Source organism: Lygodium microphyllum, chromosome 13, assembly GCF_053477565.2.
Source record: "Lygodium microphyllum isolate KBCC chromosome 13, Lygodium_microphyllum_v1.1.10, whole genome shotgun sequence".
NCBI classification, from domain to species: domain Eukaryota; kingdom Viridiplantae; phylum Streptophyta; class Polypodiopsida; order Schizaeales; family Lygodiaceae; genus Lygodium; species Lygodium microphyllum.
The window spans coordinates 70835896-70854197 of record NC_141147.1 but is presented as its reverse complement, the minus strand read 5'-3'; positions in this window follow the sequence as shown (position 1 = coordinate 70854197).

Sequence of the window (18302 nt, the reverse complement as noted above, 5' to 3'; positions counted from 1 at the left end):
GAGCTCTGGTTGGCCTAGTAGGGTCCATGATTCATAGGTCAAGATATTAAAATCTGCTCCTTCATCAATTAGAGCATCAATAGTATGCTCTCTTTTCGCGGTGAGTTTGACCCTAAGATAAGCAGGTGGTACTATGTCTTCATCTTCCGGGTCTTGGCTTGTAAATTTAAGCCTTCTGACAGATGCCCTTGAGTTCTCAACTGCACGACCAGATGTGGATTCTCCACTGCTGTCTTGGATCGTCAATGCAGTGCTATTCAAGGTACATCTCTCGTCAAGAGTGTCATGTCTAGTCATCTTCGCATTTGTAGCTTGCTGAAGTTGCATTTTGCTATGACTAGACACGGTTTGAACACAATGTCTTTGTGTTCTCGTGGTGTGGCCTTTTTGCCCTTGATGGCTAGATTGGCCCATTGATGTTCTAGGGTCTTTGTTTCTCTCTGTTCGGGTATGGGCTTTTGGTTGCTCTATTGCAAGTGAGACTCCATGCTGGTGTAGAGACATTACTTCACTAGGGTCCAATTTGGAAGACCTGTCACGGTGCGCGTTTTCTCTCCAACCTACTCGAGGGAGGTGCGGAAGGGGCAGAGCCCCATCTGCGGGGGTCCGGGGGGGGCAGTCCCGGCCCGCACGACCATTACGGCAAACACCATGCGCAATTTGGAGGACCGTTTATAGCCAAATTTTGAACTACTTGCTCTAAGTTTCAGCCTAGTGATCGATCTATCATATGGTTTCGGCTCTGTATGGTTTCTCGGTTAATTTTACTGTCTTCAGGTTAAAATTTGAGAAAATCTAAATTCGGCCTAACAGGTCCAAATTGCAGGGTCCGAGTGGGTCACTCGGAAGGGTCGAGGGCTGAGTTGGAAGGGCCGAATGTGATTGGTCAGAATGTCAAATTCGGCCAGTCCGAATCTGGATGTCTGAAGGCCGAGTCGGCTGGGTCGAGTGGGTCGCTCGAACGGGCCGAATGAGTTTTTCGGCCGAGTCGGCCGGGCCGAGGTGGGCCGAGGGCCGAATCAGGTGGGACGTGGTCGACGACTGAATTTGAGTCTCGGACGGGTGTTTCCTCGGACGGTCCGAGGCCGACTAGGGTTGGTCGAGTGGACTAGGTGGTCCGAGAGCCGAGTCTGGGCCTCGGACCAGAGTCGACGTGACTCGGACGCGCCGAACGCCACTCGTGTTTTTGCCGCCACTCGCTAAATTTGACGTGCAGGGTGCTGGGGGTCTTCCCCCTTGTCGTGCAACTCCAGATTGGTCCTACTACTGTAGAGGGAGGTGTAGAATTACCTGGGCTAGCCGAAGATCTCCTTGAAGTCAAGATTGAAGCGGATTTCCTCGCCAAGCTTCCTCTTCTCTCCTGCTCTCCTAAAACCCTACAATGTACACTGTGGCCTTTCTTGCCACTTCTGGCCCTCATACCCTCTTCCGGGTATGGTATTGGCACCTCCAATAACTCACTTACCGACCTTAGGCATCACAAGTAAGTCGTTTACCACTTTTGCACATTTCTTGCCCTGTTTCTGCCCTGTTTTACAACAATAACCCTAATGCTTATTTTCTTTGTTTTTCTTTGTTTTCTCCTACTCTAATGCATCCAAATCACAAAGTAAATACCTACACTACTCCATCTCACAACATAAATCTCAAGAAAAACAACAAACCTACTTGCCAAGGAGATCGAATACCATCTTCAACCCCCTCGCTTCCTACCTATCTCAAGCACCGGTTTGGGGAAACCCTTACTTTGATGCCCGATTTGAAGTGCGCAAGTGCTCAAGGCTTGAATCCGTAGGTCCTGGCAACAGAACTAAAATGTGGGAGCTTTCCCTCAACCGCCAAGACCCACGGACCTAGCCGACGCGCCATCCATATCTATGGGTGTAGTGAGCTTACCTCCATGCCGTTTGAGTTACCTCCTCTCCCGCGCACTCCGGTAGCTCCACGATCCAAGTGCAAGCTTTAAGCAAGCTCCATCCTCAAGCTCCACACTCCAAGATCCATTGCCACGAGCAAGACAAGAGAAGAGAAGAGAAGAGAAGAAGAGAGGAGAAGATGGAGAGCTTCTCCTCCTCGGTCCCTCACCGTCACACACTCACTCCCTCACACTCTCACACTCCCTCTCTCAAGCACAAGCTCAAGCAAGCAAGAACAAGAAGAAGAAGAAGAAGAGGAGAGCTACTTTTGGCCACACACAAGAATGAGCTTCTCATTCACTTTTCAACTTTATATACAAAACCCTAAATCCCTTTTGGGGGGTCATCCCCTTTTCCCCTTTTTTACATGGCCGGCCGTAGCCTAGGCCCTTTTTCCCATTGTCCTTCTATCTTCCTAGCTTCCTTTCCACCGCCCATCTATATTTACAAATTGCACGGGTGAGAGCCCGGTGCTCTTTTACAAGATTTCAGGGTGCACCTTTTTATTTTAAAATGTACCTTTCCCCTTTTGTATTTGCCTTGGACTTTTAAGGTTGCCCTTGCGCTTTTGGCCTTTTCTCCTATTCTTTCTTCAGTCGGGCTACCTTTTTTTCGCCTTTGCCCTGTGTCTTTTTTATTTCCTTTTGCTTTCTTTGTGTTAGGGTTAACAGTGCTATATATAGACAAACTATATATAGCTAATACCCTCGCTCAAATAAAGGTCTCTAACTGTGGATGAAAAAACCCTTGGGGGGTTCAAGGGAAAAACCCACAGCTCTATATATCCCTACTACTATATTAATATTGAAAAGATATGATTACAAAGTTGAAAGGATCTAAATCACTCCTGAATATACAAGTGCCTGTTTGTAGGCATTGAAGGAGCTACATCACTCCTGAATTACTATAGATAAATGAAGGAGCTACATCAATCTTGAATTACAATAGATGAAGGAATCAAAGGAGATAAAGGGCCATGAAATTGCTTTATCTTGAGTGTGGATATAATCGGCTATGTACCATAATCTGTGACATCAAAAACTTAATAGAAAATGTTATATCAACATTAGAGCACAATCACAATGTTATAAATCAACTCAGCAGCTAGAATATACGATGAAAATTTCATCAGCTCATTAGCTAGAATATACAAAATGGCAGTTGGCATACCACCAGCAAATGGAAAGAAGAATGGACGAGATGATCATTATCAAGAGGAAAACATTAGCTGCAACATTAGCTCCTTAGCTAGAATAGATAAAATATCAAGTAGAATAAACATAAGCTTGAATAGACGAATTAGCTGGAAATAGACAAACAATAGCTGGAAACAATGAAACATCAGCAGGAAAGAACAAAACACAACTAGAAACAACGAAATATCAACTGGAATAGAGGAACAACAGCTGGAAACAATGAAACATTGGCTGGAATAGACGAACATACTGGAAACAACGAAACTTCAGCTCATATATCATAAGCTAGAATATACAAACATTAGCTGGAATAGAATAGAAAACAAAAAGAATGAAGCATTAACTGAAACAACTCAAGAGCTAGAATAAAGAAGAATAAAGAGCAAAACATGGTTTGGAACAACTCAACAACCAGCTACAATAAAGAACGAAACATCAGTTGGAACAACTCAACAGCTAGAATAATAAGGAATGAAACATGAGCTGGAATAACTCAACAGCTAGAATAAGGAATGAAATGTCAGCTAGAACAACTCAACAATTGGAATAATAATGAAACATCAGCTAGAACATTTCAACAATTGGAATAAGAATGAAATGAACACAATCAACGCTACTTGGGGCAACCAACGTAGAGTATGTCATGATACAAAGTATTTCAAGGACAAAATAAAGGAAAACTAATCCAATGTTTTTCATGTGACAACCTTTGCTATTAAAACAAAGGGGTGCTATTTTAGTCACGTGAAGACAAGCGTAAAGCATACGCGGATGCAGATCCACTAGTGCTAATAGAATATGGTGACTATGATGAAAGCGAAGGATGCAGCTGCAATAAGGAGTTTTTAATAGATGTCGTATTTTCCGTTGCGTTTCTTGTGTTGTAGTGTGTAATCTTTAGGAACTTTGCTTTCTTTTCCATGTTGGATGATAGGAAGTCCAAAATTATCAAGCCCTATCTAAAATAATGGACGAAAAACATTGAAAGTGTGACAGACACAGGAGAATGCATGACACGCATGACAAAATGGAAATAAAGAAGACTGTAACCTGAAGTTGAGATGGAAAGAGGGGCAGTCGGGCCTCAAATGCATGGAGAGGCTGCATATTCGGCAAGTGACTACGATAAGCATTGCTTTTGATTCTACAACCGCCAATGCTTTTAGTAGTAGTGCTATGCACATATAGCTCAGCAGCGATGAGATAGAGAAAAGAACGTTTATTCTTTTCTATCTTTAGTGCTTTTCAAGCGTGAATGAGAAACACTATTCTTGATATTGGAAAGTTTAGTCGTTGTTACGTGATTGATACGCCGGAAGAAGATGCTTTATGCAAGATATGCTGCATGGTTGGAAAACGAAAAGTATGATACGACAGTAGCAGCATCGCGTCATATTTTTTTGGTCATGCATCATACGATCATGAGCAAAACAAAAAACCGTCTACAAGCAATGAAGCGTCAATAGCCGTTAAGAGTACAACTTATTTATTGCAGCTTACTGTAACTCGTTCACCCTATCGATGTCCATGGCATGAGAAAGAAGAAACAACGCAGAGTTTAGGTAACGTGAGAGAGAGGAAGCAACATTGCTCCTTCAGCGTAGGATGCAAGAAACAACACAGAGCATAGAATGCTCATCTAGGTGACATGATAGAGATTCCCAGCATAGGATGCTCCCAGCATGAGATAGAAGAGAGAGGAAACAACGCATAACTTCATGTGCTTTTGACTATTGAGACGTGGACCATGATTATATCACATCTTCAAAGCCATAACTCAAGTCAAGACCTTTGCATAATTGTGAAACCTCGCTCTGATACCATATTGAACAGTGCACGAGGGAGACGAGGAATGGAGGAAGAGAGACGAGAAGAGAGACACGAGATACCAGAAGTGGAACCCCAGAAGTGCATCAAGTGAGCACACATAGTTGGAATATATAGAGGAGACCAGGGATGCTATATATAGACAAACTATATATAGCTAATAATAGTGGGGATGTAACATCCCGAATTAAACTGGTTTTAGAAAGGATAAGGGGAAAATTTTTAAATTTTTTTAAAAATCCCCTCCTCCCCCAGCCGACGTTGCGCTGGAGGGAAAGGAGGAAAGCCACGGAATGCAGCACGCTGGCGCCCATGTAGGTGTTGAGGCCATGCGTGCTGCTGTGTAGGAGAGGGAGGATCCCCCTCCCCTCCTATTTAAACCAAGCGGTGAGGGGACAAAAGAGGGGAGTGAGGCCGCCACAATGCCGTGCTGCACAGTCGACGAGAAGAGCAAAGCGGGAGGACCACCACGATACCACTCTGAGCAGTGGGTAAGAGAGAGACAGGGCTTGAGGGAGCACTCCGCCAGACGAGGGCTGCCGAACCCCGCTGTCGCCTAACTTCGCCGTCGGACTGACGGCCTTAACACTCGCCTGACTTCGCCGTCGATTAGCTGCCTTAACACTCACCCCCCCATTAGCTTCTGGAAGCTTAGCAGCTTCCAAAGGGGGGGCCTCCTTAGCCCCCTTTCCCTTAGGCTTCCAAACCACTCACCCCCCCGTGTTTTAACCCCCTTAAGCCCCCCTTTCCCGTGGATGTTGAAAACCTTCCTCCCCCCCCCTCCCCCCTGGTGTTTTATCCCTTAAGCCTTTCCCTTAGGCTTTAAAACCCTTTTCCCCCTTGTGCTTTAACCCCCTTAGCCCCCTTCCCATGGATGTTGGAAACCTTTCCTTTGGCCCCCGTGTTTAAAATTTTCTTCTAGCCTCCCTTCTCTTGAGGCATCTTGAAACCCTTCCCATGGCCTCTTGAAACCACCTTCCTCCAAATTTGCCCTAAGGGTCCTTAGACCCTTACTTATAACCTTTAAGGTTACTTTTTCCTTAGAGTTTCCCCCTTAGGGTTTTCCCCCCATAAAAGGTTACTCCAAATAACCTTTCCTTTTCCCCCCATGATTTGTTAAAATCCCCCTTAGGCCATGCAAAAATACCCCTTGGAACTCTCCCGCACCTTGTTTCTTTTCCCACACGTAAAAGAAAGAGGAATGTTAAGGGTCATTTGACACCTTCCTTTTCCACTCAAAAAGCCTCAAGGGAGCCTTCTAAAACTACTTTCGACGGACGGTGCAAGAGAGTGGCGGTGGAATTCCAAAGAGGATTTGTAAAGCTGCTTCCACGTCTGAAAGACTACAATTATGATGCCTCCTAAGAAAGTCCAAGGCGCAGCCGCGGGAGGGTCATCTCCGGGCATCCACGTGGACATCTCACCCCAAGCCCAAGTTTTCCTTCCTAACTTTTATTTGATATTGTTGTAATTCAATCATGCAAGGTTAATTATTAGAAATAGGATATATTTTCATCCTAGTTGTTCACGACGAAGAAACTTAGTCATCAATATTTTTAAATGAAACATGAAAATTAAGAAAGCATAAACGCATTTCTAGCAAATAGCTTATGCATTGAAATGAATTATAAGACTAGATTATTATCTATTAAAATAGTATACTTTGGTTAAGCCTAGAAGTATAAACTGCATCTCGCACTATTAACCCATGTCGCAATGAATCATCATGGAAAGTGCAAAGCATAAAAGGATTCTTACGATGCATAAAATCTATGAAATTTTCATTGTCAACTGCATAAATTAGCAAGAAAAAGGTTGCTTATTTAGCATGAATTTTGTTCGCAAAGAAAATGGAAGATTAGTTGAAATTAACCTAACCTATGCCTGACCTCAAACCGATAAGTTAGGGTTGAAAAATCAATTTACGCATAGTCAATGAATCATGTGGAAGTAATCTTGAAATTATCTTCTAGAGTTAACCAAATTGGCATAAAACTAAAACACCTAAGCCGTGGAGTACTCGTTTGGAATAAGTTAAATTCCAAGAAATGCCTATACCTTAAATACTTGCCCACATTCACTGAATGTAGGGACAATGAAATGTAATCGTAAAGTGAGCTAGGGTTTGTCCCTAAGAATCTTACAAGATGAAACTTGGAAACCTTAGGCCTAACAACGCCAGCCTAGTAATCTGAAACAGATTGTTTCGTGACTCCATTGTCTCATAGTTCGAAGCGACACTTGTGCAACAAGTGCGGAGTCATATGATCTTGTGATTGGATCACAAGGGAATGGCCAAATTCTCGCAACGAGGATGGCAAGTCTTTATGCAAGTTATCTTGCAAGAGAATGAATAATCATCCCAATTTAGTATCTTTCTTGAGTAAAGAAGATTGATTGGAAGCTAATGACTAGTCGATAAGCTGAAATAACTAATGAACTTAAGGTTTGACCAAGTTGGGTTAATAGGGTACGCCCTAACCCAGGATATAGGGGATCTTGCCAAGTTGCAAGTCATCCCAGATCGAGTGCTGGATGCATTCGAAAAGGAAGAATTCATTCCTTACCAGTTTGCCAATAAAAAAAACGATCAATGGAAATGTTTGTGCTTGCTACAGATTTTAGAGCACTGTTTGGCTTTGTTTGATCAATGAATTAAAAGATAAATGGATATCTATACTTCAGGTTGAAGTCCTGAAGGGAGAGGCAGCTTCAGTTACCCCCGACTGCCTGCCTGACCCTAACCAAGGGGGTTGTTAACCGCGCCGGGCAAGTGGACCGAACCCGCCGCGAGAGGTCTCTCTGTTGAGCGCTACTTGGAGCAGGAGGATGCTTGGGTGCCAAGGGGGGCTCTGGCCGTAAATCCCTCACCTTCCGGGCCCTGCACAAGAGGTAATGTGACTCAGGATTGGATTTTGAGGCCCACATACTAGTCTACAGGTAGAAACTTGGATTAGTGATGCCTGTGGATTACTGGATAGCCTTGGGTAGATTGTGGATAAGCCTACGGGCTGGACTCTTTGTATTTCAAAGATAAATATGATAACCTGTTAGTAAGGAACTTGTCTGATATTGTTTTTCTATGTCAAATGATAAGATTATGTGAAAGAACCAGTGCCTAACGGGTTTATTAAAGAAGCTGGTTTTTACATGTCCAATTAATGTGTTAGGTAATTAAATAACTAAAACAACCTGAGGAAAGTGCGGAGGATGGGCCATAGGTCCGTTCTACAGATGGGTGGTCCCAGTTGACTGGGAACTTTTCTCAAATCACGATGGACAGCACGAAGATCGTCAAAGAACAAGAACAACAAAAGCGTTGACCTAGAGTTATGATTAAACCCGATTTACGTTGTTTTAGGGGAATGGAATGGGGCTATGCCTTATGGCAGAGAGGTTTAGCTTTGCATCCCTCTCGTTTCCCATTATCCTTGAACCAAGTGTAGCGTGAATCCGCTTCGGACCTGGCGTTTTTGCATAAAGTAGTTCGCTTGGGTCCGATGCTAGTTGCCGTTAGGAAATGACCAATAAGGAAAACCATAATTCAGGTCGATCCTAAGTGAGAACGGCCGGAATACTTCCGCTACGTGGTAGATGCGGAAAGCCCTATATCACAAACCCCGTTACATTCCATGCGAGTGCCGGGCGGAGCTTTCTAGACACCCTTTCCGATGGACTGATAAGACGTGTCCTGAAGATACAAGTGGACACGTTACAGTTGGTATCAGAGTCAACCAATAACGGAATTATTTTACAAAATATTAATAATAAGAAGTAAAGCAAATGTTGATGTTCCAAACATTTCCTTACCTTCAATGCTGTCTTGCAGAATTACGAAGCGTGGAACAAGTTCTTGGTATTTCAAATCGTGTTTATGACTGCAATGCATTCTCCGCATTATCGACAAAGGGTTGGGATGATGAACATCCTAGAGCAAATCTATAATCCCTCACCTTTGTACATGGAATAAAGATGGACGGGTGCTTCAGGAATCTACTATATAGCCGCCCACCGGTTTGCTTATCTACAAACCAACCTAAAGAGGATCAAGTGGTTGGAAGACCTGAAAGTCGTGAAGCTGTTCATTTTTGTGGAAGCTCACGTAAACTCAACTTTACATATTCGAGGTTCGAGGGTTGAGATGAACTCATATGTATATGAGAAAGTAACCCATTTAATCCCCGCCAATAGGATTAAAGTGTTGGATCGCCATGAGAAGAATGGATTCCAATGGAAAGGATACCCTAAACTTCCAATGAATTACCAATTCCTAAAGATCCATGACCCGAAACCATACTATTATACAGTTCCTGTAGATAAATGTAATACAACGTTGTTCTCCCCAAACTAAATGTAACAGTTGGCTTATCATCGCAAGAAATATTGTATTCCGAAAGGGCTATGCCCATATAAATACAAATAAGACTTCTTTTTATCAATGTTTGATTGTGCATGAGAATTGATAAAAAGTTAAGTAGCTACATTGCTTATGTGATAGCAGAATTGAAGATGTAATATAAATCAATAATGATTATCGCATAATAACATTAAGAAACCTTTATCCAGGCACAACCCCAGGTACAGGTTCCTAGTTTGCCTCCTACATCAAGTATTGCTGTAATCCAGGGGAAGAAGTTTCTTCTCAAGAAGATTAAGCCGCCCGAGTTTGACGGGAGAGGCAGGTCCGTTCAAGCTGATGCTGAAATTTGGATTGCATCCATGGAGAATTACTTCGAAGCAACCGGTACTGCACCCACCAATCAGGCTATGCTCGCCAAGCTTAAGCTCATCGGCGAAGCCAGGCTTTGATGGAAGCAATGGTGCAGGGATCAAGGGATTGCGAAGGGATTCGTTACCTGGGAGAAGCTGAAGAAAGTTGTGCAGGGAAGATACTTACCACTTGCATATCGCACGCAGAAAATGAATGAGTTCTACGAGCTAAAATAGCTGGGGCTTACTCTTGACACATACTACTCTAAATTCGTCTCACTTTTAAAGTATGCGCCGCAGATGGACATGACACAACAGGTGTCCAAATTTTGTGAGAGTTTAAATCCACCAGTAAATACCCGTCTCGAATCTATGCGTCCATCAGATCTTCAGGACGCACTCATTCAAGCGATGCCTATAATTCAGGAGGTGCAATCTAGACCAAGTGGTAACAAAGCTTGGTCTTATAATGACCTGAATAGAGGAGCATTCAGACCTCAGATAAAGAGAGTTCAAGGTCATAATCAGGGACAAAGAAAGAAAGCAAGGACTAACAACGTCGACAACTTTGTTCTTACTCAAGGCAATGGCCGAAACCTCCATTGTTTCCACTGCAACGAGCCTGGTCACTTCAAGAGGCAATGTCCCAAGCTTGGTGGAGGACATCACCAAGCACCTTTCCAAGGAATGGGCCGTGGTCAAGGAGCCGCTACCCGAGGTAGAGGAAGAACTGCCTCCATTGCCAATAGGTAATTGTGCGAAGAAGAAGAAGAAGAAGATCTAACCATGGAAGTAGAGTTTGAAAGGGTGACAGTCCATGCCGCTCTACACAAGAAAGGCCTGAATTGCTAGTTCTCCGTGATTTAGACACCGTTGGACTATCAAGGTAAAATTTTCAAGACCTTGATTGATTGTGGAAGTACACATTCCTTTATCTCACCAGCTTGTGCAAAAAGATTAGGAATAGCCACAGTAGAAGCACCTACCTTGCTTGTGGAATTGGCAAATGGTCGTGAGGTTACTTGTACTAGGCAAACTGCTAAGGTGGAATTCTTTTTGGGAGCAAAGAAGACTTCAGTCAAATTCAGAGTCATGAATTTAGGTATCCATGAGTGTCTACTCGGAATGGATTGGCTTAAGCCTAACGACACCCACATTCATTGTGGAAAGGGTCAAGTTTCCTTTCGAAACTATGAAAGGGAATTAGTCACAACCCAAGGTGAGGCTGGAGTGCCAAGAATCCAATTGGCCAAAGTATCTCAGATCATAAAAGGAGTCAGAAAAGGATTACCTATCTACTTGATCAAACTCAACAAGTTAGATCAAAAGCAAGAGTCTAATGAAGGACCTTCTTGGCTAAAGGAATACGCAGGCGTATTCCCTGAAGAGTTGACAGAACTCTCGCTTCAAAGAGAAGTGGATCATGAGATTAAGTTAGTACCAGGAGCTACGCCAATTGCAAAGAGACCTTATAGAATGTCCATACCAGAAGAAATTGAGCTGAAAGAACAACTCAAGCAACTGCTAGATCAGGGCTACATCCGTCCTAGCAGTTCACCGTGGGGAGCTCCAATACTATTCCAGAAAAAGAAAGATGGGACACTTCGACTATGTATTGATTATCGAGGGTTGAATCAATCAACGGTCAAGAACGAGTACCCTATTCCTAGAATAGATGAGCTTCTTGATCGTCTTCAAGGTGCAAAGATCTTCTCCAAGATTGATCTCAGGTCAGGTTACTATCAGATAAGGATCAAGGAAGAAGATATCCCCAAGATGGCCTTCAATACAAGATATGGGCACTTTGAGTTCCTAGTTATGTCATTCGGGCTTACGAATGCACCTGCCACCTTCAACAGGTTAATGCAGGATATCTTTAGGCCATATCTTGATGACTTCGCGCTCATCTTCTTTGACGACACTTTAGTCCATTTCAAATAGGAAGAAGATCATGAACCCCAACTTCGGATTGTCCTTGAGACAATGAGGTCACATAAGCTGTATGCTAAGATGAAGAAGTGTGCATTCTTCAAACGTCAGATTGAATATCTGGGATTCATAGTATCAGCAGAAGGAATCTCAGTGGACCCAGCCAAGGTCAGAGATGTGCTGGAATGGCCAATACCAACATCTGTCAAAGAAATACGTAGCTTTCTGGGATTGACAGGATGGTATAGGGTCTTCATCAAAAACTATGCTTTGATTGCAGCACCCTTGATGGACTTATTGAAGAAGCAAACTTCCATTGCATGGTCAACTCCCAAAAAAAATAGCTTTGAAAAATTGAAGCAAAGTTTGGTATCAGCACCTATCTTAAGACTTCGCGACCTCAATACGGAATTCGAGGTAGTAACTGATGCTAGCATACTTGCCTTGGGATGTGTACTTATGCAGGAAAGTCATCCAGTAGCATACTCTTCAAGGAAACTAAAGAGTCATGAAAAGAATTATGCTACGCATGATCTGGAATTGCTAGCTGTCATCCATGCTCTAAAGCTTTGGAGACACTACCTGTTGGGTAGCAAGTTTACCCTAGTAACTGATCATAAGAGTCTCAAATGGATCTTTACCCAAAATGAGCTCAACATGAGGCAACGTCGGTGGATAGAAGTACTGGAGGAGTATGACTTTGAAATCAAGTACCGACCAGGAAAAGAGAATGTAGTTGCTGATGCACTTCCTAATTCTCTAATCTTGCAGAACCCATCAACAGCCAGATCTCTAGCTACAAAAGTATCTATGCCAAACAATCCAATACTTGAGTTAGCTAGAGAGGATGCATGTTATGATCCGGCCTACCAAACAATGCTAAAGGATATTTCTATCAAGGATCAGAATCAAAAGTTGTAGGTTAAGTATCATGAATTTTCTATCAATAGTGGACTTGTCTACTATAGAACAAGGCTATGTATACCATCAAGCCAGTCACTTAAGTAGAAGATATTGGGGAAGCTCATGATTCTCCTTTCTTAGGACATCCTGGCTATGCCAAGACTCTTAATGCAATTAGGAAGAGCTACCATTGGGAGAGGCTCAAAGGTGACGTTCTCAAATATGTCACCGAGTGTTTGTATTGTCAATGTATCAAAGCCAAACATGTCAAGATGCTAGGGAAGCTGCAACCGCTTGACATTCCCCAAATGAAATGGGAATTCATCAGTATGGATTTTATTGTAGGCCTGCCCCAAGTTCAGGGAGGATACAACTCCATCATGGTTGTGATTGACATGCTTACTAAGGTTGCACACCTTATTCCAGTAAAGACAAACTATAAAGCCTCAGACATTGCAAGATTGTTTATCAAGGAAATATTCAAGCTACATGGGTTACCCAGAAGAATCATTAGTGATCATGATTCTCTCTTCACGTCACACTTCTGGAGAGCTATCTTTGAAGCTATTGGGACTCAACTCTATTTTAGCACCGCTTACCATCCCCAAACGGATGACCAAACAGAGCGGGTAAATCAAGTCATTAAGGATATGCTAAGGGCATATTGCTATCGAGAGCCGAAGAAGTGAATTCAATACTTGCCTTTGGTTGAATTTGCCTACAATGCTTCTTACCAACGAAGCATTCAGATGACCCCTTTCCAAGCATTGTATGGTCATGACTGCAGATCTCCCCTAAACTTCTCAGATCCAACCTTGAGGGTTAAAGCTTCAAGGCAGATGTTGGAAGAGATGGATGACCAAATAAAGTCAATAAGACAAAACATCCAAGCTGCCAAGGATAGACAGAAGGCATACGCGGATTTGAAGCATCAAGATAGAGTCTTCGAAGAAGGAGACATGGTCTTCATTCGCGTACGCCCTAAGAAGAGTTCCCTATCCTTAGGAGATTGCGAGAAGCTAAGTCCAAGGTATTGTGGACCGAACAAGATCCTCAAGTGCCTAGGACCTAATGCTTATAAATTGCAACTCCCTGAGAACCTAAAGGTTCACAATGTATTCCATATCAGCTTATTGAAAAACTATGTACCTAATCCTAACCATGTACTTGAGGATCAACAAGTTGTAATGCCTAGTGAAGGAGTCCTTGAACTAAGGCCTGACAGGATCTTAGATGTTAGGGAGAGGCAATTAAGATCCAGAACCTTGAGAGAATGCCTCATCCAGTGGAAAGATTATCCCGAAGAGGATGCCACTTGGGTAGATGAAGGCACTCTCAACCATCAATATCCCAAGTTATCTCGAGATGAGGACATCTCGATTTCTCCAAGGGGGAGAGAATGTAACATCCCAAATTAAACCGTTTTAAAAAGGATAAGGGGAATTTTTTTTAAAAAAAAATTATCCCCTCCTTCTCCCCCAGCTGACGTCGTGCTGGAGGGGAAGGAGGAAATCCACGGAATGCAGCACACTGGCACCCATGTAGGTGCTGAGGCCATGCGTGCTGCCGTGTCAAAGAGGGAGGATCCCTCTCCCCTCCTATTTAAACCAAGCGGTGAGAAGAGGAAAGAGGGGAGTGAGGCCGCCACAACGCCATGCTGCACATTCGACGAGAAGAGGAAAGCGAGAGGGCCACCACGATACCACTTTGAGCAGTGGGTAAGAGAGAGAGAGGGCTTGAGGGAGCACTCCGCCAGACGAGGGCTTCCGAACCCCGTTGCTGCCTGACTTTGCCATCGACTGACAACCTTAACACTCACCCCCCCCGTTAGCTTCTAGAAGCTTAGAAGCTTCCAAAGGGGGGGCCTTCTTAGCCCCCTTTCCCTTGGGCTTCAAAACCACTCACCCCCCCCATGTTTTAACCCCCTTAAGCCCCCCTTTCCCGTGGATGTTGGAAGCCTTCTCCCCCCCCCCCCCCCCATGTTTTATCCCTTAAGCCTTTCCCTTAGGCTTTAAAACCCTTTTCCCCCATGTGCTTTAACCCCCTTAGCCCCCTTCCCATGGATGTTGGAAACCTTTCCTTTGGTCCCCGTGTTTAAAAATTTCTTCTAGCCTCCCTTCTCTTGAGGCATCTTGAAACCCTTCCCGTGGCCTCTTGAAACCCCTTTCCTCCAAATTTGCCCTAAGGGTCCTTAGACCCTTACTTATAACCTTTAAGGTTACTTTCTCCTTGGAGTTTCCCCCTTAGGGTTTTCCCACCATAAAAGGTTACCCCAAATAACCTTTCCTTTTCCCCCCCATGATTTGTTAAAATCCCCCTTAGGCCATGCAAAAATACCCCTTGGAACTCTCCCGCACCTTATTTCTTTTCCCACACGTAAAAGAAAGAGGAATGTTAAGGGTCGTTTGATACCTTCCTTTTCCACTCAAAAAGCCTTAAGGGAGCCTTCTAAAACTACTTTCGACGGACGGTGCAAGAGAGCGGCGGTGGAATTCCAAAGAGGATTTGTAAAGCTGCTTCCACGTCTGAAAGACTACAATTGTGATGCCTCCTAAGAAAGTCCAAGGCGCAGCCGCGGGAGGGTCATCTCCGGGCATCCACGTGGACATCTCACCCCAAGCTCAGGTTTTCCTTCCTAACTTTTATTTGATAATGTTGTAATTCAATCATGCAAGGTTAATTATTAGAAATAGGATATATTTTCATCCTAGTTGTTCACGATGAAGAAACTTAGTCATCAATACTTTTAAATGAAACATGCAAATTAAGAAAGCATAAACACATTTCTAGCAAATAGCTTATGCATTGAAATGAATTATAAGACTAGATTATTATCTATTAAAATAGTATACTTTGGTTAAGCCTAGAAGTATAAACTGCATCTCGCACTATTAACCCATGTCGCAATGAATCATCATGGAAAGTGCAAAGCATGAAAGGATTCTTACGATGCATAAAATCTATGAAATTTTCATTGTCAACTGCATAAATTAGCAAGAAAAAGGTTGCTTATTTAGCATGAATTTTGTTCGCAAAGAGAAGGGAAGATTAGTTGAAATTAACCTAACCTATGCCTGACCTCAAACCGATAAGTTAGGGTTGAAAAATCAATTTACGCATAGTCAATGAATCATGTGGAAGTAATCTTGAAATTATCTTCTAGAGTTAACCAAATTGGCATAAAACTAAAACACCTAAGACGTGGAGTACTCGTTTGGAATAAGTTAAATTCCAAGAAATGCCTATACCTTAAATACTTGCCCACATTCACTGAATGTAGGGACAATGAAATGTAATCGTAAAGTGAGCTAGGGTTTGTCCCTAAGAATCTTGGAAACCTTAGGCCTAACGACGCTAGCCTAGTAATCTGAAACAGATTGTTTCGTGACTCCATTGTCTCATAGTTCGAAGCGACACTTGTGCAATAAGTGCGGAGTCATATGATCTTGTGATTGGATCACAAGGGAATGGCCAAATTCTCGCAACGAGGATGGCAAGTCTTTATGCAAGTTATCTTGCAAGAGAATGAATAATCATCCCAATTTAGTATCTTTCTTGAGTAAAGAAGATTGATTGGAAGCTAATGACTAGTCGATAAGCTGAAATAACTGATGAACTTAAGGTTTGACCAAGTTGGGTTAATAGGGTACGCCCTAACCCAGGATATAGGGGATCTTGCCAAGTTGCAAGTCATCCCGGATCGAGTGCTGGATGCATTCGAAAGGAAGAATTCATTCCTTACCAGTTTGCCAACAAAAAAAACAATCAATGGAAATGTTTATGCTTGCTAAGATTTTAGAGCACTGTTTGGCTTTGTTTGATCAATGAATTAAAAGATAAATGGATATCTATACTTCAGGTTGAAGTCCTGAAGGGAGAGGCAGCTTCAATTATGCTCGACTGCCTGCCTGACCCTAACCAAGGGGTTTGTTAACCGCGTTGGGCAAGTGGATCGAACGCGCCACGAGAGGTCTCTCCGTTGAGCGCTACTTGGAGCAGGAGGATGCTTAGGTGCCAGGGGGGGCTTTGGCCGTAAATCCTTCACCTTCCGGGCCCTACACAAGGGGCTAACGTGACTCGGGATTGGAGCTCGAGGCCTGCATACTAGTCTACGGGCAGAAACTTGGATTAGTGATCCCTGTGGATTATTGGATAGCCTTCGGGCGGATTGTGGATAAGCCTACGGGCTGGACTCTTTGTATTTCAAAGATAAATATGATAACCTGTCAATAAGGAACTTGTCTGATATTGTTTTTCTATGTCAAATGATAAGATTATGTAAAAGAACTAGTGCCTAATGAGTTAATTAAAGAAGCTGGTTGTTACATGTCCAACTAATGTGTTAGGTAATTAAATAACTAAAACAACCTGAGGAAAGTGCGGAGGATGGGCCATAGGTCCGTCCTACGGATGGGTGGTCCTGGTTGGCTAGGAAATTTTCTCAAATCACGATGGACAGCAGGAAGATCGTCAAAGAATACGAACAACAAAAGCGTTGACCTAGAGTTATGATTAAACCCGATTTACACTATTTTAGGGAATGGAATGGGGCTATGCCTTATGATAAAGAGGTTGAGCTTTGCATCCCTCTCGTTTCCCATTCTCCTTGAACCAAGTGTAGCGTGAATCCGCTTCGGACCTGGCATTTCTACGTAAAGTAGTTTGCTTGGGTTTGACACTAGTTGCCGTTAGGAAATGACCAATAAGGAAAACCCTAATTCAGGTCGATCCTAAGTGGGAACGGCTGGAATAATTCCGCTATGTGGTAGACGTGGAAAGCCCTAGATCACAAACCCCGTAACATTCCATGGGAGTGTTGGGCGGAGCTTTCTAGACACCCTTTCTGATGGACTGATAAGACATGTCCTGAAGATACAAGTGGACACGTTACAGGGGGTTTTAGATTCCTACAAATAGCCCATCATGCAATCTATGATACTGTGACAAATAGAAAATACATGTCTTTACTTTGCATCCACTCCCAATCTTTCTTAGCCTTTAACTATTCTAGAGTAGCATTTTGTACAGGAACTTTAGGTTATCTGCTATGTCTTTTGCAATGTAATTCCAAACACATTTTCCCTTCGAGGAATTTCCATGCAAGATAATTGTTTCTATCAAGCTTCTTGTTGATAACTTGGTTGATGTTGTCAATTTTTTTTGACAAAACTGAAAACCTTACAAAACGTGCAATCTACAAGCAAGCTAATACTAGTTACACTACAACAAAACACATAACCTTTTTTATTATTCTACAATACTAAGTGTAAATTTGCAATCTTTATGCAAATTCTTTTTGTGTCTATAACCTAGCAAATACTTGAAATCTTACAGATTCTAAATTTATAACATGTGTATATCTAAATAGTGGTCATAGTCAAAATAATAGTATATCCCAAAATTGTTGTCATGATCACTTGTAGGTCCAAAATGGGGCTGAAAATGATATGGGATGCCAAAAATCATAGTGGAAAAGCTCTAAAGGATGTGTATGTAGTATGTATACTACTCTTCTTAATCACAAAGTTTCATTGTAATTAGATACTATAGCCCTGCCAACCTCAAGCACCTCCTGTGGCTCTAAGCTAAGGCAAATCATGCAAGGTAAGAGCTTATTACCCCTTGCTTGCTTGCTTACTTTCTGCTCCAACTCCTTCAACTTAGCATTTAATCTAGCTCTACGTAGCTGTGGCATGGCTTTTTGATACCATGAAAACAGTTAAGAGGAGAAAGAGGTGAAGCACCCAAGAGCACACACACACACACACACACGAGAAAAAAATGGAGACTTGAGAACTCAGAGAGATATGGTTGAAATATT